We start from the raw sequence: 24,071 nt of genomic DNA, 5'->3' as shown, positions 1-24,071 counted from the left end.
ATGTTAATGGGCAATCAGTAAACACCTGAAGGTAGAAGACACACTGGTAATAGTATATACAGAAAAACAAACAATATTATAACAATGTAAATGGAAGGTGTAAACTACTCTTATCCTAAATAAAAAGACTAAATAATAAACGAATCTAAAACAATACCTGCAAAAACTTTTCACGACATAGACAATAAAATATAAATATGAATGTAAATATAAATATGAATAGAAACAATGTAAATAGAAATTGAAACAGAAAAAGTTATAAAGTAGGTGGACAAAGTTAAGGTAGGAAGTTTTTATGTGTTTGTGCATTTTTTTTTTTGCAATTGTTTTTCTTTTCTTCTAATTATGATTATTTCAGCAGTTCTGGGGGGAAACGTTGGTGTTTGGTTACATGGATAAGTTCTTTGGTGGTGATTTTGAGATTTTGGTGCACCTGAGCAGGGTACACTGAACCCAATGTGTAGGCTTTTATCCCTCACTTCTCTCTCCACCCCTCCCATAAAGTCCCCATAGTCCTTTATATCATTCTTATGCCTTTGCATCCTATCTTAACTCCCACTTAGAAGTGATAATTAATGGTGTTTGTTTTTCCATTCCTGAGTTACTTCACTTAGAATAATGGTTTCCAACTCAATCCAGCTTGCAGTGAATGTTTTTTTTTAATAGCTGAGTAGCATTTCATGGTACATGTACATACCACATTTTCTTTATCCACTCATTGGGTGATGGGAATTTAGGCTGGTTCCATATTTTTACTTTTGTGAATTGTGCTGCTATAAACATGCATGTGCAAATGTCTTTTTCATATAATGACTTCTTTTGCTCTGGGTAGATATCCAGTAGTGGGATTGTTGGATCAAATGGTAGCTCCACATTTAGTTCTTTAATGAATCTCCACACTGTTTTCCATAGTGATTGTACTAGTGTACATTCCCACTAGCAGTGTAAAACTGTTTCCTTTTCACCACATTCACACCAACATCCATTTTATTATTATTATTATTATTGCCACTCTTGTAGGAGTAAGGTGGTATTGCATTGTGGTTTTGATTTGCATATCCCTGATAATTACTGATATTGAGAATTTTTATGTTTGCTGCCAATTTGCATATTTTCTTTTGAGAATTGCCTATTCGTGTGCTTAGCCCATTTCTTAATGAGATTTTTTTTCTTGCTGATTTGTTTGAGTTTCTTGTAGATTCTGGATATTAGTCCTTTGTCAGATGTATAGTTTGCAAAGATTTACTCCCACTCTGTGGGTTGTATATTTATACTGTTGATTATTTCTGTTGCTGTGCAGAAGCTTTTTAGTTTAATTAAGTCCCATCTATTTATCTTTGTTTTTGTTGCATTTGTTTTAGGTTTCCTGGTCATAAACTCTGCATAATCCAATGTCTAGAAGAGTTTTTTTGGATGTTACCTTCTAGAATTTTTATGGTTTCAGTTCTTTGATTTAAGTATTTCATCCATCTTGATTTTTGTATAAGGTGAGAGATGAGGATTCAGTTTCAATCTGCTACATGTGGCTTGCCAGCAACATTTGTTGAATTGTGTATCCTTTTCCCACTTTATGTTTCTGTTTGCTTTGTCAAAGATCAGGTGGCTGTAAGTATTTGGTTTTATCTCTAGGTTCTCTATTCTGTTCCATTGGTCTACATATCTATTTTTATACTAGTACTATGCTGTTTTGGTAACTATAGCTTTGTACGTATAGATTGAAGTCTGGTAACGTGATGCCTCCATATTTGCTCTTTTTGCTTACTCTTGCTATGTCTATGCTGAGGCTTTTTTAATTCCATATGAACTGCTTTTTCTAGTTCCAAGAAGAATGATGGTGATATTTTGATGGTAATTGAACTGAATTTATTTGATTGCTTTGGGCAATATGGCCATTTTTACAATGTTGATTCTACCCATCCACGAGCATGGGAGGTGTTTCCATTTGTTTGTGTCATCTATGGTTACTTTTGGCAGTGTTTTGTAGTTTTACTTGTAGAGTTCTTTCGCATCCTTGGTTTGGTATATTGCTAAGTATTTTATTTTATTTCTGCAGCTGATATAAAAGGGGTTGAGTTTTTTATTTGATTCTCAGCTTGGTTGCTGTTGGTGTATAGCAGTGCTACTGATTTGTGTATATTGATTTTTGTATCCTGAAACTTTACTAAATTCATTTATCAGTTCTAGGAGCTTTTTGGATGAGTCTTTAGGATTTTCTAGGTATACAATCATAGCATCAGCAAACAGTGACTATTTGACTTCCTCTTTACTGATTTGGATGCCTTTATTTCTTTTTCTTATCGGATTGCTCTGGCTAGAACTTCCAGTACCATGTTGAATAGAAATGGTGGAAGTGGGCATTCTTGTCTTCAGTTCAGTTCTCAGAGGAAATGCTTTCAACTTTCCCCCACTCAGTATAATGTTGGCTGTGCGTTTGTTATAGATGGTTTTTATTACCAGAGGGTATGTCCCTTCTATGCAGATTTTCCTGAAAGTTTCAATTATAAAGGGATGCTGGATTTTGTCAAATTCTTTTTCTGAATCCATTGAAATGATTATATGGTTTTTATTTTTACTTCTGTTTATGTGGTATATCACATTTATTGACTTGTATATGTTAAACCAACCCTACACCTCTCATATGAAACTCACTTGATCATGGTTTATTATCTTTTCGATATGCTGTTGGATTTGGTTAGCTAGTATTTTGTTGAGCATATGTGCATCTATATTCATCGAGGATATTGATCTGTAGTTTTCTTTTTGTTATGTCTATTCCTGGTTTTTATTTTAGGGTAATACTAGCTTCATAGAATAATTTAGGTAGGATTCCCTCTTTTTATATCTTTTGGAATAGTTTCAATAGTATTGGTACCAATACTTGTGATTGCATTTTGAAATTCTTGTGTTATTCAGCTCTGTAAGATCCATTAGGTTCTTTTTTATACTGACTATCCCATTCTTCATCTTCTGTATCACTTTATTTTGCTTCTTATTTTCCTTGAATTGGGTTTTGCCATCCATCTGAATATCCATGTTCTTTGTTTCTATCCATATTCTGAATTCTATTTCTGTCATTTCAATTAGTTCAGCCTAGTTAAGAACTTTTGTTAGAGAACTGGTACGATCATTTTGAGGACATATGACACTCTGGCCATTTGAATTAACAGAGTTCTTGCATTTGTTCTTTCTTATCTCTGTGTGTGGTGTTTAACTGTAGTGTAGATGAAGTACAGTCAATAGGTTTCTTTTCTGGATGTTTTCAGCAGGTCAAGGCTTTATGCAGGATCTTTATTTGAAGCTGACTTCTTGTCTGGTTTCAGAGGAGAGGTATGTTAGTGAGGTATTTTTGGTGTTGAAGCTTTGGGGTGTTATTTAGTAGGTGGTACTTAAGTATACTGGTATGTTGGTAGACTTTTGCTCATTTGTGTGGCTCCCCTATGTTTTCTCCCGGTTATAGCTGTGTTCCCTCTCAATGCTCTGAAAGTGTGGATTTCTCTCTCCCTTGAGTCCTGGGCCTAGGCCATGGATTTGCATGCCTGGGCTGTCCACTGCAGCCCTGGGATAATCTCAGTGTTTATGTTCCTTTCCCAACTTGGAGACAGCAAAGGAAGAGACCTTAGTAGTGGTTGAGGCCAAGGGTCTTTTGCTTGTCTCCCGGGGACTTCACCACAGAGAAATTCAGGTTGACAATCACTCAGCACAATCAGCCCAGGTTGGAGGGTCTGTGCTGTGGGCACAATTCAAGGGTTCCTTGCCTGGTGATGTGCAGTGAGCAGTGGGGAATGTGTGAGACTCATGGAAGATGAACTGGCCTCCCCTCCTTGGGTAGACTGCAGCTTCGACTGGGAAGTCTGGATAAGGTGCTTAGTCTTGTTGCTCCTTTGTTAGTCCAAGGGCAGTTCCAGGACAAATGCAGTGTCAGAAAGGCTTTACATTGCCTCTGGAGGCTTTGTCCAGGGAGTCACTAAACTGCTACTGGCTCAAAAACTCCAGAAGGCAGGTGGCTGGAAGCCCAGGCCTGGAAGACCTGCCAGGTGAGGAGATAAGGGAATGGGCAACCACATGATGGTCTGGTCATGTTTCTGTAGAAATGCTGCAGAATGCTGGGGACATGCTTCAGTCCCTAGTCACCATGAATTTTCTAGCACCTTGAGGTACCACCAGTGAAGGTTGTGAAGCAGCAAAGATGGCAACCTTCCCCTCCCTCTGGGATTTTTGTCCTAGGGACATCCAGATCTGCTGTTGGCCTAAACACATATATAGGTGGTGGCTGGAGACTCCACTTGGGGAGGTCCCACCCAGTAAGAAGAAACAGGATCGGGAACCCACTTTAAAAAGTAGTCTGGCCACATTTTCACAGAGTGGCTGTGCTGTGCTGGAGGACCGTGTTCACCCCAAGTCAGCTTAGACTCTCAAAAGTCCAAAGGTTGGAATGGCTAAGTTACCCAAACAGCAAAGATGGCGGCTTGCCCCTCTTTCAAGGAGCTCCATTCCAGTATGGTTTCAAATCTCTGTTGGCTGGAGAACACTGTCAGGGGCTGGATGGAGGCCCTGGTTGGGCAGTCCTGCCCAGTGAGGTGGAACAGGATCAAGGACCTGCTTTAAAAAGCAGTCCAGCCTTGCTTTCAGAGAGCAGCTATACTGTTCTGGGCTACTGCTTCCACCCCTGGTCAGCTTAGACTCTCCAAGGCACAAAGGCTGGAATGGCTAAGTCATCCAAACAGCAAAGATTGTGGCTCACCCCTGCCCCTGAGAGTTCCATCTAAGGGAGGTGCAATGCTGCCACTATTGGCTAGCTGGAATTCCAAGCCTATGGGTCTTATCCTGTGAGGTGCCACGGAAGTGGGGCCTGCAGACTGTCACTGCTCAGTTCTCTGGATTTACCCTCTTTCCCAGGCGTATATATGGGAGTCTAACCACCTGTTCTGCTGGAGTTGCAGGTACTTTTGTCAGGAAGCCTAGAATGCTCAGGTATCTAAAGCTCCCGGGTCTCCTCGTGTGCCTGAGTCGCTGATGTGCCAAAACTCCATGTAGCTCTGTGTGTCAGACAGAAGTCCCTGGTGGAGTGGGTTCACGAGAGTATCTCCTAACCCAAGGGTTGCAAAGATTCGTGGGAGAAGCATGGGTTCCCGGGGATGCACATTCACTCACCACTTCGCTGGGTGGGGAAAGTTCCTCTGGTTTCATGTTGCTCCTGGGTGGACCATCATCCTGCCTTGCCTTTCTCTGTTCTCTGTGGGTCAAGTTGTTTTTCTTGGTTAGTCTCAGGTAAGTTTCTGAATGTTTCATTTGAAGCTGATGTATTAACTCGCCACTTCCATTCATTATTATGAGAGTCATATACACTAGCTGCTTCTAGTCAACCGTATTGGCCACCTCACCCCATTTATGTAAATCTTGAACAAAAAAATACTGTAAATTGCTTATGAGCACATAAATATCTGGTAAGTTGTAAACTCATTTGTGGAGGACATACACATCAACTTCTGAGTAGTATTTACTTCTAACAAGAGACAATAGAGAGCTACATAGAGGAGATGTCAACTTCATTGGTAGCATTTTGTTGTTTTATGAAAGTAAATCTGGAGCAGATACGGTTACATGTTAAATATATAAATATAGCTGTCTTAAATATGTCATATATGTATTAAAATTGATTTTTGTATTTGTACTTTTTAGACAGGAAATATAGCATATGTATTGGTTACAATTGTAGAATGTGGAACTAGCCTTCAGGGGAATCAAACTCTCAGTTGCACCATTAATTATTATGTGTTCTTTGGCATTTTATTCACTCTCTGATCCTCACTTTTCTCATTTGTAGTATCATGTACCTCATAAGGTTGTTCTGAGGGTCAGACAAGTTAATACACAAAAAGAACTTTTAATAGTACTCTACGCATAGTAAGTACTATATAAGTGTTGGCTGTTATTACAATTTTTAATATATTTGAAATCTTTTCTACTACACAGAGAAGAAAAGGATGACAAAAACAGATTTGTAGTCAGATTTATCTACAGATGGTCAACTAGTTAAAATTTAAAAAATTAAGAAAAAAATAAACTACAATAATAAAGCACTAAGTGTCATCACAGAGGCTATACCTGGTGTGGGGCCACAGGATCATGGAAGCATGAAGAAGGCATACAGGTTTTTCAGGATTCAAGGAAGCCTTTCTAAAAGAGTTGACCACATTGCTGAGACTTGAAAGCCACAAATGCAACCATCACCCTGATGAGATTTTGATCACTGCCTTAGTGGAGACTTATTTCTATACTTTCCATTTACTTTAAGCTCATTGATACAAGATCAAAATACAGTTATCTACTATTTTCTAAACAACTTTATTTGTCCACCTTAAAGTCCAAAGTGACCTGTGTTACACCCTTGTCTTAAAATGTTTCATAACCAGAAATGAAAGTTTGCCAATATTTCTTGGAAGAAAAAAAGAGATAAAATACAGACATCAACACAGCAACTGACAGCTTGTCAGGGCAGAGGTAAAATATTGTGAAGACATTCAGTAAGGCCTCCAGCTTTTCAGGGAAAAGGGCTCAGCTGGAAACATACAAAAAACCTTTAAAAAATCATCAAAGCAACTGTGTGAACAGAATGACATTTATTTAAACAAAGAATTACAAACAGAATCTTGAGCTGTTTGCAACATGTGAGGATCTTGATCAAAATGCTTGAAGCAATAAGCATTATAATGACTTCATTGGGATGAAGAACAGACAACAGCTCTGCAGAGACAAAAATCTATAGTTCAACTGCTAACCTTATTCAATATTCCTCTTGATTTCATGATTCTTATTTCTTAAATTTAATTTATGTTTTGAAAATAAACTGAATGTAACTTAGGGATAAAAGGCTACACATTGGGTGTAGTGTACACTGCTCAGGCCATGGGTGCACCCAGATTTCAGAAATCACCACTAAACAACTTGTTCATGTAACCAAACACCACCTCTTCCCCAAAAACCTATAGAAAGAAAGAAAGAAAGAAAGAAAGAAAGAAAGAAAGAAAGAGAAAGAGAGAGAAAGAGAGAGAGAGGGAGGGAGGGAGGGAAGGAAGGAAGGAGGGAAGGAAGGAAGGAAGGAAGGAAGGAAGGAAGGAAGGAAGGAAAGAAAGAAAGAAAAAAGAAAGAAAGAAAGAAAGAAAAGAAAGAAAGGAAAGAAAGAAAGAAAACAAAGAGAGAGAGAAAGAAAGAAAGAAAAAGAAAGAGAGGGAGGGAGAGAGGTAGGGAGGCAGGGATAGAAAGAGAGGGAGAAAGAAAAAGAAGAAAGAAAGAAAGAAAGAAAGAAAGAAAGAAAGAAAGAAAGAAAGAAAGAAAAAATTAAATAAAAAAGTAATAATTTTCAAGAGTTCTGACTACCAACTTCAAAGCTGGAAAATCAAACCCTTTGAATGTATGTGTGCATAAAGTGTGCATAAATATGTTTGTATGAGAGAAATGCTTCTTCATCATACAAGCATCATTTTGTTGTTTTCTAAGTTTGTTTATGAATAGGTGTTTTGGAATGCCAAATATAAGCTACCATAGAAAGAATGTTTCAAATGAAGGGTGTGTTCCCACGCTAGCCAACAAAGACCAAATAACCTCTCCAATGAATTTTAAAAGCTGATATGGTTTGGATCTATGTCCCCACCCAAATCTTATCTAAAATTGTAATCTCCTTTGTTGGAGGTGGGGCCTGGTGGAAGGTGATTGGGGGTGGTTTCTCATAAATTGTTTAACACCATCTTCTTGGTGCCGTTCTTCTGATGTTAAGTAAGTTCTCCACGAGATCTGGCTGTTTAAAAATGTGTGGTGCCTCCACCCACCATGCTTCTGCTCACACCATGTAACATGACTGCTCCCACTTTGCCTTCTTGCATGAGTAAAAGGCCCTGAGGCCTCCCCAGAAGCAAATGCTGCCATGCTTCAGAACCATGAGGCAACTAAACCTCTTTTCTTATAAAATACCCAGTCTGAGGTATTTCTTTAGAGCAGTGAGAGAATTGACTAATACAGAAGCCTAACAGTTATTAAAAATAATTGCATTTAGAGTCAGAAAACTCCAATTTGAATCCTGAATCCTTACAATAACGATGACTGCTAATTCCTTTGCTTTATCCTTGAAATCCAGGAACTTGCACAATGCCAGTTTTTCTATTGACTGGTTCCTCTTGACCTATTCCTTTCCCTGGACTATTTTTCTCCTCATATTATTTATTAATGTGCTCAAGACCTAAAATTAACTCAGCACAGCATTAATAAAGGCTGTGACAATAATCTGTAGCTTTGTGTGTGGGTAGGAAAGGTTGGCACTTGTGTATTACTGATTGCAATGCAGTAGAGGTATTTAAATCATGGATCCAACACTAACCGGCTCAGTGAATTGGACTAGTTCCTGAACATTTCAAAGAATTTCTTCAGGTAAAATGAACAGTCTAATAGCATCTATCTCAAAAAGTTGGATTACATGAGAAAATCCATGTAAATTGCTTAGCATAGTGTCTGAAGTATGGTAATAATCAGTACACTATATATTGTTATCAAATAATTTATATTATTCTCTATTAATATTAATGGAAATATTTTAATAGGAATTTTATTATATTTGAAAGGAAATGGGTAGTAGGTAGAGCAAGATGGTGGAATAGAAGGTTTCCACTGACATCCCCCTGACAAAGACACCAATTTATAGACTACCTACACCAAAAAAGCACCTTCATAAAAAAACAAAAATCAGGTGAGCACTAACAGTATGTGGTTTTAACTTCGTATCACTGAAAGAGGCATAGAAGAGGTAGGAAAACTAGTCTTGAATCACCAACACCACCCCTTCCCCATAACCAAGAAGCTGCAGTGAGGTGTGGAGAGCATTTCTGTGTGCTAGGGAAGGGAGCGCACAGCAATTGTGAGGCATTCAACTCAGTTCTGCCCTGTTAGAGCACAGAGGAAAACTAGACCAAACTCAGCTAGCATCTACCCATGGAGGGTGCATTTAAATGAGCCCTAGGTACAAGCAAATCACTGATCCCAGTAGTCCAAACATGAGTTCCCAGAGGCCTTGCCACCATGGGTTAAAATGCTGTCGGGTCCTAAATAAACTTGAAAAGCATTCTAGGTCACAAGAATTATAACTTGTAGGGGAGTAGTAAAGATAAACTGGGTCCAGAGCCAGTGTACTGGGTTGGGGGCACTTAATCTACTTAGGTACCATGTAAGGCAGCTGAAGGAGTGCTGCCATTACCTCCTCCCCTAACTCCAGTCTGCATAACTCATGGCTCTGAAAGAGACCCCTTCCTTCCACTTGAGGAGAGAAGAGGGAAAAGTGGGGAGGATTTTTTCTTCCATCCTGGATACTAGCTCAGCCACAGCAGGATGGGGCAATGGTAAGAGCCACGAGGCCTCTTTTCTAGGCCCTAGCACCTGGACAACATTTCTAGACACATTCTGAGCCAGAAAGGAACCCTCTGCCTTGAAGGGAAGAACCCAGTCCTGGCAGCATTCATCACTGGGTAAGTAAAGAGCCTTCGGCCCCTGAATAACCAGCAGTGATATCCAGGTACTACATTGAATGTTGGGTGAGATTCTGAGACTTCCTGGCTTCAAATGAGAATTAACACATTCCCAGCTGTGGTAGCTATGAGGCAAGGCTTCTTCTGCTTGAGAAAAGTAAAGGGAAAAGTAAAAGGGACTTTGTCTTGTACCCTGGATACCAGCTTGGCAACAGGGGGTTAGAGCACCAAGTGGGCTCTTGGAGCCCTGTATTCTAGGATTTGGACTTGGATGGCATTTCTTGACCTGCCATAGGCCAGAGAGGGAGGCTAGTTGCCCTGAAAGATGAGTCCCAAGCCAGGCGGCATTCATCATAAGTTGACTTAAGAATCCTTCAGCCTTAAGAGAACATTGGTGGTAGTCTGGCAGTATTCCCCAAGGGCATGTGGTGGTGGTAGCCACAGGGTGAAGTTTCTTTGCTTTTGTTAACAGGAGGAAAGAGTGGGAAGGACTGAAACTTGTGAGTTGAGTGCCAGTTCAGCCATAGTACAGTAAAACATCAGGTAGACTGCTAAGGTTTTCGGCTGTAGTCCCTGGCTCTGGGACAACATCTCTGGACCTGCCCAGGGCCTTGAGGAGCTGGCCAAACTGAATGGAAGGAGACAGGCCTGGCTGGCATTGTCACTTGCTAATTGTAGAGCCCCATGGTGTTGAGTGAACATAGGCTAGGAGGAAGCTGGGTTTATGTCTGATGCAGTGCAGTCCCAGTGATGACAGCCACAGGGTGCTTGTGTCACTCCACCCCTAGCTTCAGGCGGCCTGGAACAGGAATGCCTACCTACTAATCCGTATAATTCTTCCAGATCTTATCCAAGCCCACCAAGGTAGTACCTTTATGATTCTACAAAAACCACTGCATTACTGGGCTTGTGCTGCCTCCTAATGAAGATATGGCTTAGATCACAACACTAAGTCCTTTTAAATACCTGGAAAATCTATGGGATTTAGTAAAAGCAGTATTAAGAGGAAAATTTACAGCTATAAGTGACTACATTTAAAAAAAACACGTAAAATAAGTAACCTAATGATGCATGCTAAAGAACTACAGAAGCAAAAGCAAATTGAACCCCAAATTAGTAGAAGAAAATAAAAAATAAAGATTTGAGCAGCAATAAATAAAATTGAGATGAAGAAAACAATACAAAACATCAGTGAAACAAAAAGATTGTTTCTAGAAAAGTTAAACAAGATTGAGAAACCTTTAGCCTTACTAAGAATAAAAAGAGAAGATCAAAACAAATAAAATCAGAAATTCAAAAGGAGACATTACAACTAATACCACAGAAATTCAAATGATTATTAGTGGCTAGTACGACCAACTATATGCCAATAAATTGTAAAATCCAGAAGAAAGTGAGGAATTCCTAGAGACATAAAACCTACCAAGATTTAATGAGAACGCAATCCAAAACCTGAACAGACCAATAATAAGTAACAAGATGGAAGCCATAATGAAAGTTCTCCCAGTAAAGACATGCCCAGGATCAAATGGCTTCAGTGCTAAATTCCACCAAACATTTAAAAAACTAGCACCAATTTTACTCAAACTATGTCATAAAATACAGGATAGGTGAATACTTGCAAACTCATTCTATGAGGCCAGCATTATCCGGATACCAAAACCAAATAAAGATACACCAAAAAAAAAAGAAAGAAAGCAAACTGCAGGTCCATATCTCCGATGAATGTTGATGCAAAAATCCTCAACACAATACTAGCAATCTGAATTCAACAACATATTAAAAAGATCATGCATCATGACCAAGTAGCATTTATCCCTGAGATGCAAGTGTGGTTCCACATATGCAAATCATTCAATGTGATACATCACATCAATAGAATAATGGATAAAAACCACGTGATCATTTCAATTGATGCTGAAAAAGCATTTACTAAAATTCAATATTCTTTCATAATAAAAGCCCTCAAAAACTAGGTATAAAAGGAACATACTTGAACATAATAAAAACCATATATGACAGACCCACAGGTAGTATCATACTGAATGGGGAAAAACTGAAAGCCTTTCCTCTAAGATCTGGAACACAACAGGGATGTGCACATTCATCACTGTTATTCAACTTAGTACTGTACATCCTAGCTCGAGAAATCAGACAACAGAAAGAAATAAAGGGCATCCAAATTGGAAAGAAATAAGTCAAATTATCCTTGTTTGCAGATGATATGATCTTATATTTGGAAAAACGTAAAGATTCCACCAAAACCTATTAGAACTGATAAATTCCGTCAAATTGCAGGATACAAAATCAACGTAAAAAGCCAGTAGCACTTCTACATGCCAACAGTAACAATCTGAAAATAAAAAAGTTAATCTCAGTCATAATAGCCACAAATGAAATTAAATACCTAAGAATTAATAAAATAAGTGAAAGATCTCTATAATGAAAACTATATACTGCTGACAAAATAAATAGAAGAGGACACACAAAATAAATGAGAAGATATTCCATGTTCATGGATTGGGAGAATCAATACTGCTAAAATATTTATGCTACCCAAAGAAATCTACAGATTTAATACAATTTTTATCTAAATTCCAATGACATTCTTCACAGAAACTTTTTAAAAATCCTTAAATTTATGTGGATCACAAAAGACTCCGAATACCCAAAGCTATCCTGAGCATAAAGAACAAAACTGGAGGAATCACATAACCTGACTTAAAATTATACTACAGCGCTATAGTAACCAAAACAGCATGGTGCTGGCATAAAAACAGACATGGTACTGGCATTAAAAACATAGACCAATGTAACAGAATAGAGAGCTCAGAAACAAATCCACACACCTACAGTGAACTCATTTTTGACAAAGGTGACAAAAACATACACTGGGAAAAGAGCCTCTTCAATAAATGGTGCTGGGTAAACTGGATTTCCATATGCAGAAGAATAAAACTAGACCCCTATCTCTTACCGCATATGAACATGAAATAAAATGGGTTAAAGACTTAAATCTAAGACCTCAAACTATGAAACTACTACAAGAAAACACCAGGAAAACTCTCCAGGACATTGGTCTGTGTAAAAACTTCTTGAGTGAGTTCACAACTCTATAAAAAATGTTAATAATCCTATCAAAAATGGACAAAAGATTGGAATAGAAGTCTCTCCAAAAAAGAGATACAAATGGCAAACAGGTATATAAAAAGATGCTTAACATCACTGATCATCAGAGAAATGCAAATCAAAACTACAAAGAGGTATCATCTCACCCCAGTTAAAATGGCTTCTATTTAAAAGACTGGCAGTAATAAACGCTGGAGAGAATGTGGAGAAAAGGGAATGCTCATGCACTGTTTGTGAGGATGTAAATTAGTACAACCACTATGGAGAACAGTTTAAAGGTTCCTCGAAAAAATAAAAATAGTGCTACCATATGATCCAGCAATCCTGCTTCTGGTTATATACCCAAATGAAAGGAAATCAGTATATCAAAAAGATATCTGCACTCCTATGTTTGTCGCAGCACTGTTCACAATAACTTAAGATTTGGAAACAACCTAATTGTCCATCAGAAGATGCATTGATAAAGAAAATGTGGTATATATACACAATAGAGTAGTATTCAGTCATAAAAAAGAATAAGATCTTGTAATTTGTAACAACATGGATGAAACTGGAGATCATTATGTTAAGTGAAATAAACCAGTCACAGAAAGACAAACATTGCATGTTCTCATTTGTTCATGGAATCTAAAAATCAAAATGATTAAAGTCATGGACATAGAGAGTAGCAGGATGGTTACCAGAAGCCAAGAAAATCAACTGGGGGACGAGGGAAGGTGGGGATTGTTAATGGATACAAAAGAAATACAAAGAATAAGTGAAACCTACTATTCGATAGCACTACAGGATGATTATAGTCAATAATAATTTAATCGTACATTTTACAATAGGTTAAAGTCTATAACTGGATTGCTTGTAACACAAAGAATAGTTACTTGAGAAGACAGATACCCCATTCTCCATGGTGTGATTATTACACATTGCATGCCTGTATCTACACTTTTCATGTACCCCATATATACATACCTACTATGTACCCACAAAAGTTAACAATTAAAAATTTAAAAAGGAAATGATTGTAGCAAAGCGTCTCCTTTTTGGCAAGTCTTGTCTGCACAAATCCTTGTGTCCCTTGCACTAGTCCCTAAGGCAATCAACCATTTTGATATTTCCTGAGGAGATACAGTGATTATCTAAATAACATAGCCCCTAGAATTTCATAAGCATTGTACCCTTGCATGTCTCTGGACCTTGGAAGTCTTCTGTGCTCCCAGCATTCATAGCTCTGGGATTAAAGGGTCAAAATGATGCTCATCTCTGTAAAAAATGTCAGAGTCAACAAGAAATCCTACATCAATTTTGTTACCTAGTTAGTCAGTTTATCTAGTGCAACCCTTCAGTTGGAGAGAGGTTTATACTTTTTATAATTTTTTAAAAAGAAATATTAAAGACTTCGAGTTTAACATTGTGACTGTTCAGTAGCCGACAATGCAGTTTTTCTAACAGCTTTTGGAAAGACAGAAAAATGATGAAAACTCACATCACTAAATATCGAGGGAAACCAGCCCCTGATATTTCAATGCAGGTTCTTTTCTATTTTCCCTAAGTGTCGGCTGGTCTGAGAAATAAAGAGAAAGAGTACAAAAGACAGAAATTTTAAAGCTGGGTGTCCAGGGGAGACATCACATCAGGTTCCGTGATGCACCCTGAGTCGTAAAACCAGAAAGTTTTTATCAGCAATTTTCAAAGGGGAGGGAGTGTACGAATAGGGTGTGGGTCACAGAGATCACATGCTTCAAGGGCAACAAAAGATCACAAGGCAGAAGGTCAGGGCAAGATCACAAGGTCAGGGCGAAACTAGAACTACTAATTAAGTTTCATGTCCCGCTGTGCATGCATTGTCATTGATAAACATCTTAACAGGGTTCAAGAGCAGAGAACCAGTCTGACTAGAATTCACCAGGCTGGAATTTCCTAATCCTAGCAAGCCTGGGGGCGCTGCAGGAGGCCAGAGTGTGTTTCATCCCTTATCTGCAACTGCATAAGGCAGATGCCCCCAGAGTGGCCATTTTAGAGGCCCTGCTGGGGAATGCATTCTTTTCCCAGGGCTGTTAATTATTAATATTCCTTACTGGGGAATGAATTCAGCGATATTTCTCTTACCTATTTTCGGTAATAAGAGAAATACGGCTCTGTCCTGCCTGGCTCACAGGAAGTCAGACCTAATGGTTATCTCCCTTGTTCCCTGAACATCGCTGTTATCCTGGTCTTTTTTCAAGGTGCCCAGATTTCATACTGTTCAAACACCCATGCTTTAGGAACAATTTGTGCAGTTAACCCAATCATCACGTCCTGAAGCCACATACATCCTCAGCTTACGAAGATGATGGGATTAAGAGATTAAAGTAAAGACAGGTATAGGAAATTATAAGAGTATTGATTGGGGAAGTGATAAATGTCCATGAAATCTTCACAATTTATGTTCTTCTGTCATGGCTTCAGCAGGTCCCTCTGTTCAGAGTCCCTGACTTCCCACAACAACTAAATACTAGGTATTACACTTAAACTATTGAAGAAATCCAGAAAATGTTTCCAGTAACTCCTAAACTAAATTGAAGAAAGTAATATGAAGCCCAACAGATACACCTACAATCTCCCCATAAACTCTCATTACTTCCATTTTACCAATGAAGAAAAAGAAACTCAGGTGAAATAACTTGCCCCAAATCATACAGCCAGTAGGTGGCAGAACGAATGATTTTCAGCCCTGAGACATTTATTGAGTTCCAAACTATTTTACTGAGCTCTTTAGTTGGATTTCTAAAGGTATCTTAAACTTAATATGAACAAATTAGAAATTCTGATCCTGCCACTCCCTGCCAATTCCTGAAACCTACTTCATACCTAGTGCTTAGTATCTCTGTAAACGATACTACCATCCAACAAGTGGATCAAGCCAAAAAAACAAAAAAGGCAAAAAAATGCTAAGACTCATTCTTCACTCATTTCTCTCTCTCAAACTGCACATCCAATTCGTTAGTGAGTATGTCATTTCTTCCTCCAAAATATTTTCTAAGTCCAACCATTTTTCTCCATCTCTACTGCTACAACACTGGTCTGGGCCACCAGTCATCTCCCTTCTGTATTATTTCTGAGCTTCTCAAGCAGTCTCCCTGATTCCACTCTTGTCTTCACACACACCTTGAAAGATGTTTAAAAATTAAAATTAAATCGTTTCCTTCTCATACATAAAATGCTTGAGTGGCTTTCTGGATTTCTTACAATAAAATCAAAATTCATGAAGGGGCCAACAAGGCCCTCTTTGAACTGGTTCCTATGTACTTCTCTGTCCTTATCTCCAACTGCTCTCCTCATTCACCATGTTATGGAACATTGACCCACTTTTTGGTTCCTTAAACATGCCAACTTGTTCCTGTTTCGTGGCCTTTCAACTGGCTGGTACCTCTGCCAGGAAGTCTCTGAGACAGACTTTTAGAAAGCTCCTTCATTACTGTTATGCAGATCAGCTCAAACCCCACCACAAGGAATCACTCCCTGATCACCTACTTTAAGTTATCCCCTATCCCCCCTCCATCACCTTCTGTGACATCATTTATATGAGTTTTCTTCAGTGCGGTTGTCATTATTGGAAATTATCTTGCTCATTTATTTGTTTTTTGGAAACAAAGACCAACTAAATGATAAAAGTAAAGGCTATTTATTCAAATCTTGCTGTAGCAATGATGTTGGCCACCATCACTTGTGTTTTGGCAGAGACTCAAAGGCAGGCAGAAGAGTGGGGAAGCTTCATAGAGGAAGAAGGGGGGATGCTACAGGTATGCCTGACTGGAGGTTGTTGGCATGAGAAAGCTGGAGGCAGGTTAATTAGAATAGAAGAAGGAGGCCCTACGTGATTGGTTATGAGTGACTATTTGGCTTTCTCTGATTGGTTCTAAGTTGGTGGCAAGAACAAAATAGGGAAACTGTTAGTTATTAGTAAAGTCCTGGCCTTTTGGGGCCAATTGTTCCAAAAGTTGTAGTTTTGCTTTCTGGATTATTACTAAAGATAGAAGCCTGACTTCCTAGAAGTCTGACTTAGAGCTAGCTGGCTTCCTGGGCTGCTTATTGGAGTTAAGGGGTTGGTTTTCTAAGCAAGATGCCTCAGGTTGTGAGTCATAGTTCTGTTTTCACATATGGTCTTGCCATTATTTATTTGCATATTCAGTCCCTCAGTTTGCTGGTCATAGATGTCACCCAAGTGGAATTTAAACTCCAGTTGAACACGTTCCTTGTTCATCTTGTTCAATATGGGCTCCCTAGTGACTGAAACACTATCTGGTACATAGTAGGTGCTCAATACATATTTTAAAAATTAATGACTAAAAGGTCAACTGAGTTACTAAGTTATTTACAGATATATATACATATATAGCTTTAAGAGACTATATATATATATATATATATATATATATATAGTCTCTTAAAGCTTTGAAAATATTTGTTTTCATAAATATTTCCAGACATAAGTACAAAGATTTCTCATTGGCCCACATGATTGACTGATTTTAGTGAGTATGTCATTTCTTCCTCCAAAATATTTTCTAAGTCCAACCTTAGAAAATATGATATAGTTCAACCTCACTAATTCAATGCCAGTGAAAGAATTTACTTACTTTTAAAATGAACATTACATTCTATCATAAATTATTTATCAAGGTAGAATATGCATAGTATTAATGCAACTCTTAACAATAAATGGCTACTTTGACACTGGCTAGGGTGGGGCTTTTTTGCCTGTGTTGTCAGTGGTTTTAGGAAAGTACAAATTAGTCATGATTGCCTCCCTCACAATTTAATAGGCTTAAAAGAGAAAGACAACAAACTGTATTTTTAAAATACAGATAAGGAGCTGGTTATAGTAATATGTATGTTTTTTAAATTTTCCATGTAAAGGGAGTTTAGGCACAAAGGAAAAATGAATCTCTCCAACTTTATTTCTAGAACTCCCAGAGCATTTAGGTACAGGTTCATTTACTTACCTTGTATTATCTAAATCAGTTTCCATAACTACACTCTCCACTGGACAGTGAGTTATTTAAGGGGGACTATATGTAAGAACTGTGATCCATTCTTACATCCCATAACCTATCATGGAGTAGGTATTTAGTCAATATTTCTAAGATCAAAAATGAATATTGCTAAAACTTGGTGTAATATAGCAATTTCTAGGATAGCTCTATGAGGCTCCCCATGGTAGCTGTCAGGCTAACCTGATAAAACAAGGAAAAGACTCCAGAGAACGTCTTTCCAACCTATAGCTAACGTCCTATAGGACACAAAATACTTGCTGTACTTTTTTTTCAAATATACTAAACATAGTTTTGCAGGTTCAGTAACAGGGCTGTACTTAGAAACCAGGGCTAAGATGATTACAACGATGATGTTATTTGGGAACGTTTTCTGGATTAAACCAAATTGTGCACTATCTTAACCTTGTGTAGAAAGCTGTTTTTATTCTGAAACTTCTGGCTTTTTAAAACATTGTCTTGGTGGGTGGAACTAAAGAAGAGTACGCACCTCCAAGACCTTGGTTTAGATGTAAACTGGTGAAATATTTGAGAGGCAATTTGTCAAAATATATTTAGAGCTGTAAATACATGCATATATATACTTGGACATACTGCTTTTAGGACTTTGTCTTAAGAAAGTGGAAAAACAACAAATGGAATAGATATATGATGGAGTACTAGACAACAGTTCAGATTCTTACTTTGGGTGAATATTTAAGAATATCTTCATGCGGTGATGCTAAATTTTAAAAAGCTAAAGGATGGCATGTATACTATAATTCCAACTTCCAAACATACTAAGAATATTGATAGTTGAGACTTTACAATGGAGCCAAGGAGAGAGGAATGTAAAATATAAATATATATATATATATATGAAATGGGTGAGAGGTAAAAGATAAAACATCACCATGTCAGGAAATAGACAGCTAAGGGTCAGCTGCAGATTATGTCATTTTTCCCCACTTTTCAATGAATAATTCCAATCAGCAGCCAAGTAGGGGACAAAGGTAAGGGATTCAGCCAAGGCATGCCCCTGAAAGCCTGTTAATAATATTGTGCTGTACCAGGAGAGCAGCCATATATCAACCTGCTGTGTTCCATGGACACAAAGCCATGCTGGCATTACAGATTTGGAATTCCAATATCTATTGAGCTATTTTAAAGTGCTCATCTAGTTTATACTGCAGTGATTTATAAAATGTGTCATTTTACAATAGCTGTCTATTTATTTCCAGGATACCCATGCATTAATGGGCACTAATGAATTGCAGGATGCTAGGCAGTGTACAATATGGTTACACATGGGCCTTCTCTTACAATCTTACATCCATCTAGTTATAAAATATACCCTAATTTCACCACTGAAACCAAGCTGATAAGATGTGGTAATAAGCTGACATAAATAATGGACTTTCTAGTTTAAAAATTCTATCACATAGATTCCTTATGATAAAATGGCATAATTATTGCACCGGAGGCCAATGCTCTCTCACTAAAAAAATTACTTTGGGGGGGCATAATTCATTGACGATTAAATAACAATAAATGCAGAAATATGTAACAGTGTCTATAAAAGACATTTTACTGGCAATATGTATGTTGCAAAATCTATTGGCTCAGGACAGACGCTCTGTAATAATTGGACTTTTTTAGCTTCTACACTGAATATTTTCTAAGTTATCTATGAAATTAGATTTGAATTTTAAATACACATCATTTATAGTTGATTCAGCTCGACTTACTGAGGCTACTTTTCTGATTATAAAACAAACAAACAAACAAACAAAAAATGTTCTTACGACTTAATGCCTCTTATACTCCAAAATTTAGCCTAATGGCTTAGCCTAATGACTTGCAAAATTTACCACTTGCAAGCCATTGCTACAAGAGAGGGTTTTCAGATCATAAGGATAGAAAACCATACTTCTGTAGAAGAGACAAAGCACTCAAGGGTTGGCAGAGTGGAGAGTCCATAAAGAAACTATGCACAAACCTTGCTAAGGAAAAATAAAATTGAGAGAAAGACAGCTTTCCTGGCAGAATGACCTCCTAGGCCAGGCAGTAAAGGCATTTTTCTACAGAAATTTGTAAGTCATATACTTTGAGAAAACAATGGATGCAGCAGCAGAATGCAGTGAGTTCAGAGGTAATTTAGGGTTCATCCTGAAAATTGACTGTACAGCAATGGTTGTGTATTCATAAGGAAAGGACAATAATTTATTCCCTCCAAGACTGAATAAAGTGATATTAAGTAAGCACAATTAAAAAAAAAACAACAGCGTGCTAATTGGAAGGTGGACAGCCAAAAGGAAAAACAAAAACAATTATAGGGAAGAGACTTTACCATTTAGTCTCTTACTACCATTTAGTCTCCTACTGAATCCTAGGGACACTGCAAAGTCTCTTCACAACCATATCAATCCAATTAAAAAGTATGATGCCAAGACTGGAAACATAGGGAAACCCCATCTCTACTAAAAATATGAAGAATTAGCCAGGCGTGGAGGTGTGCGTATGTGGTCCCAGCTACTTGGGAGGCTAAGATGGAAGGATAGTTTAAGCCCGGGGAGTTGGGGATGTAGTGAGCCGAGATCATGCTACTGCACTCCAGCCTGGACAACAGGAGTGAGATCCTATCTTAAAATAATAATAATAGTAAACAAATAAAATATGATTCTAGAGTAACTTCCTGGTAAGCACAAAAATACTATGCTTTATCAAGAGCAAATCAATTTGGACCAAATAGTCAAACCAACTGTGCATGAAAAAAGACATTGAGTAAGCAAGTATGCTAGAAGTTCCTACCTAAAAGCCAGAAGCAAAATTGTTTTTATTCTTTCTTAATATAATTAGCTTATACTTATTTATACACCCCCCTACAACTTGAATAATCTGATCCCTACCAAAACAATCACATTTTAAAGCAAGCCAGTGATAATAAATAATAATAATATCACCTCATATTTTGTTTTATTATATTCAGATTATAAAAGACATCCACATTGATTAATTTGTCTAATCTCCACATATATACCCTTGTGCCCTGTGTAATTTCTTCCTGACCCAAACTTTCATTGCTACTGAGGCAGTTTGTACACATATATACAGAATGCATTTCATCTTAGCTGCACCTGAAACTGAACTGTGTTCCTCTTGCTTTCTGCAGTGGTGTTTCTCTGATGCTATGGGACAAGACATCTGCACTCATGCATGCACAACCGAAAGTATGAGCATGTTAATATCTCATGTATAGACTTGCTAGAATTTACAAATAAAAATACATGATGCCTATTTAAATTTAAATTTTATACATTTAGTATATGCATGTCCCATACAATATTTGTTGTTAAATTGTAAAAAAGAGTTTTTTATCTGAAATTCCAATTCAACTGTGTATCCTATATTTTAAATGTCAGTCTTACCAGCAGGGTAACACTTGTCCAATATAGCGTTGAAACTGGTGGATAAATGCTTTTTTTTCTGCTTTTGGGTGAAAAATTCTGAATTGCATTCTATACAACCATTCAGAGGTTCCTGGTGGGATGAAACCCCAGTTGCCTACAGCCATAACCAACTTGATATCATATGTCTCTATTAGTTTCCCCTCCCTTCCACTGAACTGTCCTTGGACTCTCTTCCCATACACTAGGATCATCACATCCTAAAATAACCCACCTACACAAAAACCCTTCTCTCATGATCTTTTTTGGGGATCAATTTAGGCTAAATGAGCTACTGGCAAATTCTTTCAAGTTATAGTGATCTTAGAGCTAGAATAAACCACTTTATAAATGTGAAGACTAATTTCTGTAGAGTTCAGATGCATTGCCTATGGTCACACAGCTCAGTCGAGGCAGATATCAAACTAAAACTCGGACCTCCTGAGTTCGAGTTTGATGTCTACACTTTTATGATATCTAGACTACGAGAACACCATTCTTACATTTATTTCATGCTATATTTTTAAGAAAACAAGTTCATTTAGCATTTCTGTGAAAATGATGTGCTAACACCATTAGGATTAAAAAACACAAATTCTTACATTTCCTCACAAAAAAAAGATCTCTCCAAATCCCACTACACAAATAACTTGCATCAGCATTTGCAAACATATTATTCCACACATATTTCTGTGCATTATAGCCAGACAGAAATATAAACAGAGAAACACATAAAATTATACACTATGTATATGTGTGTATACACATAAAATAAAATGTGTACACACAATTTAATAGCATTTTATTTTATAAGCAAAATCAGAAGTACAATTTTACTTGAATCTATGAAAAGGTAAAGAAACTTTTGGAAATGTTTCACTTCAGATACATGCTTCTTTACCACAAGAGATAGTATTTTTTAAAATATCCCTCGAAAAGTAATAAAATAGATTATAACAACATGAAGAAATAGGAGTCATTAGTTTTATTTAAATATTTAATTTTTGTACAGTACTAATTGCTCACTGTGAAAGATTAGAGCATTAGCTTTTTAACTTTTTTTTTTTTTTTTTGAGACTGAGTCTCGCTCTGTTGTCCAGGCTGGAGTGCAGTGGTGCGATCTCGGCTCACTGTAGCCTCCGCCTCCCGGGTTCAAGCGATTCTCCTGCCTCAGCCTCCTGAGTAGCTGGGATTACAGGCGCATGCCAACACACCAGGCTAATTTTTGTATTTTTAGCAGAGATGCAGTTTCACAGTGTTAGTCAGACTGCTCTTGAACTTTTGACCTCGTGATCCGCCCACCTCAGCCTCCCAAAGTGCTGGGATTACAGGCGTGAGCCCCCACACCTGGCTAGCTTTTTCAAATTTTATCCTATCTCCCTGGCTCCCCACTTTCCAAATTTTGTGAATGATGTCATTAATTTTACATAGTGTCAAAACTTCTAATATGCATATCTTATTTCCTGATTATAATTTCCACATTTTTCTTTACTATTAGTTCTATGTTTCAATGGATCCAAATCTAACTGAACCCATACTCCAGCTTCTTCATTCCTAAGGTCTTTATTTTCATTAATCTCTTAATTAGCTATGGATTTCTTCATCAAACAGAGTTTGCTTGATTATTTTAAAGAAGGGCTTCTGAAGATGCTGTATTGTCTTAGCTTTTTTCATTTTTGAGAATGTCTACCTGTTTGCCTGATATTGGAATGACATGTTTTCTGGTATAATATTCTTGATTCTCACATTCTCTCCCTCAAAAATTTAGGAATACACTTTCATGATCTTCTGGACTTGAGATTTGTGTTGAAAAACATACGAAACAACCAGATATTTTCTTCTTACACATGATTTGCTTTTCTAGCCTGGATGCCTAAAAAATTATATTTTTATCTTATGAATTAAATAACTGAACTAGATTAAATATTCAAACATCTTGTTTGAAAAGTTTCTGCAACACACTGTGTGTTTTAGTTTATACATGTAAAATTTTATTGTTTTTGTGTTTACTCGTTTATTATACTTTTTCTCAGGAGAAGGTTAGCTTCATCAGTGCAGGGACTTTAACCTCCTTGTCAGTACTACAATTCCTCAGCCTCTACAACAGAGCCAGACCTACTGTAGATAAGTAATATGTATTTGATAAATGAATGTGGTTGAATACTGATTTTCTTATTTCAGAAAAATTTGCCTTAAATATATTTCTGTGTAATTCCCATATATTTTCTCTGCCTTTCATATCTTCTGGCTCATTTCTTAGTACTCTAATCATTTTTCCTTTTTATCTGCATTCACTGAGATTACCTCAAGGCTTTTCTATATAAAAGTTATGTTATTCTTCTTCTTTTTTTTTTTTTTTTTGTCAATGGTGACCAGGTTGGCCTCAAACATGTAGTCTTGCCTCCCTGTATGCCAGGACAACCGGCCTGAGCCACTGCAGCTCCCAAAGTTATGTTATTCTTAACTATGTCTTTTCTGGTCTTCTAATACTTGAGCTTTCTTTTACTAGATACAGGTTCTTCTTATTTTTTTCTAAACTGTGAAGTGCTTATGAGAATTTTCCTTGTATTTCTTACTTTGTTTCATTTAAATTGAGATCTTTGTTTTTCACATTCTAGCTCCACTCTGTTTTATAAATTTATAATTGGAAATTGTACATATTTATGGATTAAAACATAATATTTTGATATATGTATGTATTTTGTAATGATCAAAGCAGGGTAATTATTATATCCATCACCTTAAAAATTTATCATTTATTTGTGATTCAAGCATACAAGAATCTCTATTCTAGCTATTTTGAAATATACAATACATTATTATTAACTTTAGTCACACTGCTATGCAATAGAACAAAGTAATGCATGCCTCCTATGTAACATAGCCTTGTACTCATTGATCAACCTTACCTCATCCACTCTCCTCCTTCTCTTCCTTATCCTCTGGTAACAACCATTCTACTCTCTACTTTTATGAAAACA

At 37.3% G+C, this 24,071-nt stretch overlaps 1 long non-coding RNA gene across 1 annotated transcript; it reads left to right on the top strand.

Annotated features, from left to right (window-relative positions):
* Positions 1–7,730: 7,730 nt before the first annotated feature.
* On the top strand, positions 7,731–23,719 carry LOC115833250. Its single transcript, XR_004028682.1, has 3 exons — positions 7,731–7,809; positions 14,398–14,404; positions 23,709–23,719. It is a non-coding gene; the product is annotated as an uncharacterized LOC115833250 (long non-coding RNA).
* The last annotated feature ends 352 nt before the right edge of the window (positions 23,720–24,071 follow it).

This window comes from Nomascus leucogenys, chromosome X, assembly GCF_006542625.1.
Source record: "Nomascus leucogenys isolate Asia chromosome X, Asia_NLE_v1, whole genome shotgun sequence".
Taxonomy (NCBI): Eukaryota; Metazoa; Chordata; class Mammalia; order Primates; family Hylobatidae; genus Nomascus; species Nomascus leucogenys.
This window is presented reverse-complemented; position numbering and strand designations above follow the sequence as displayed.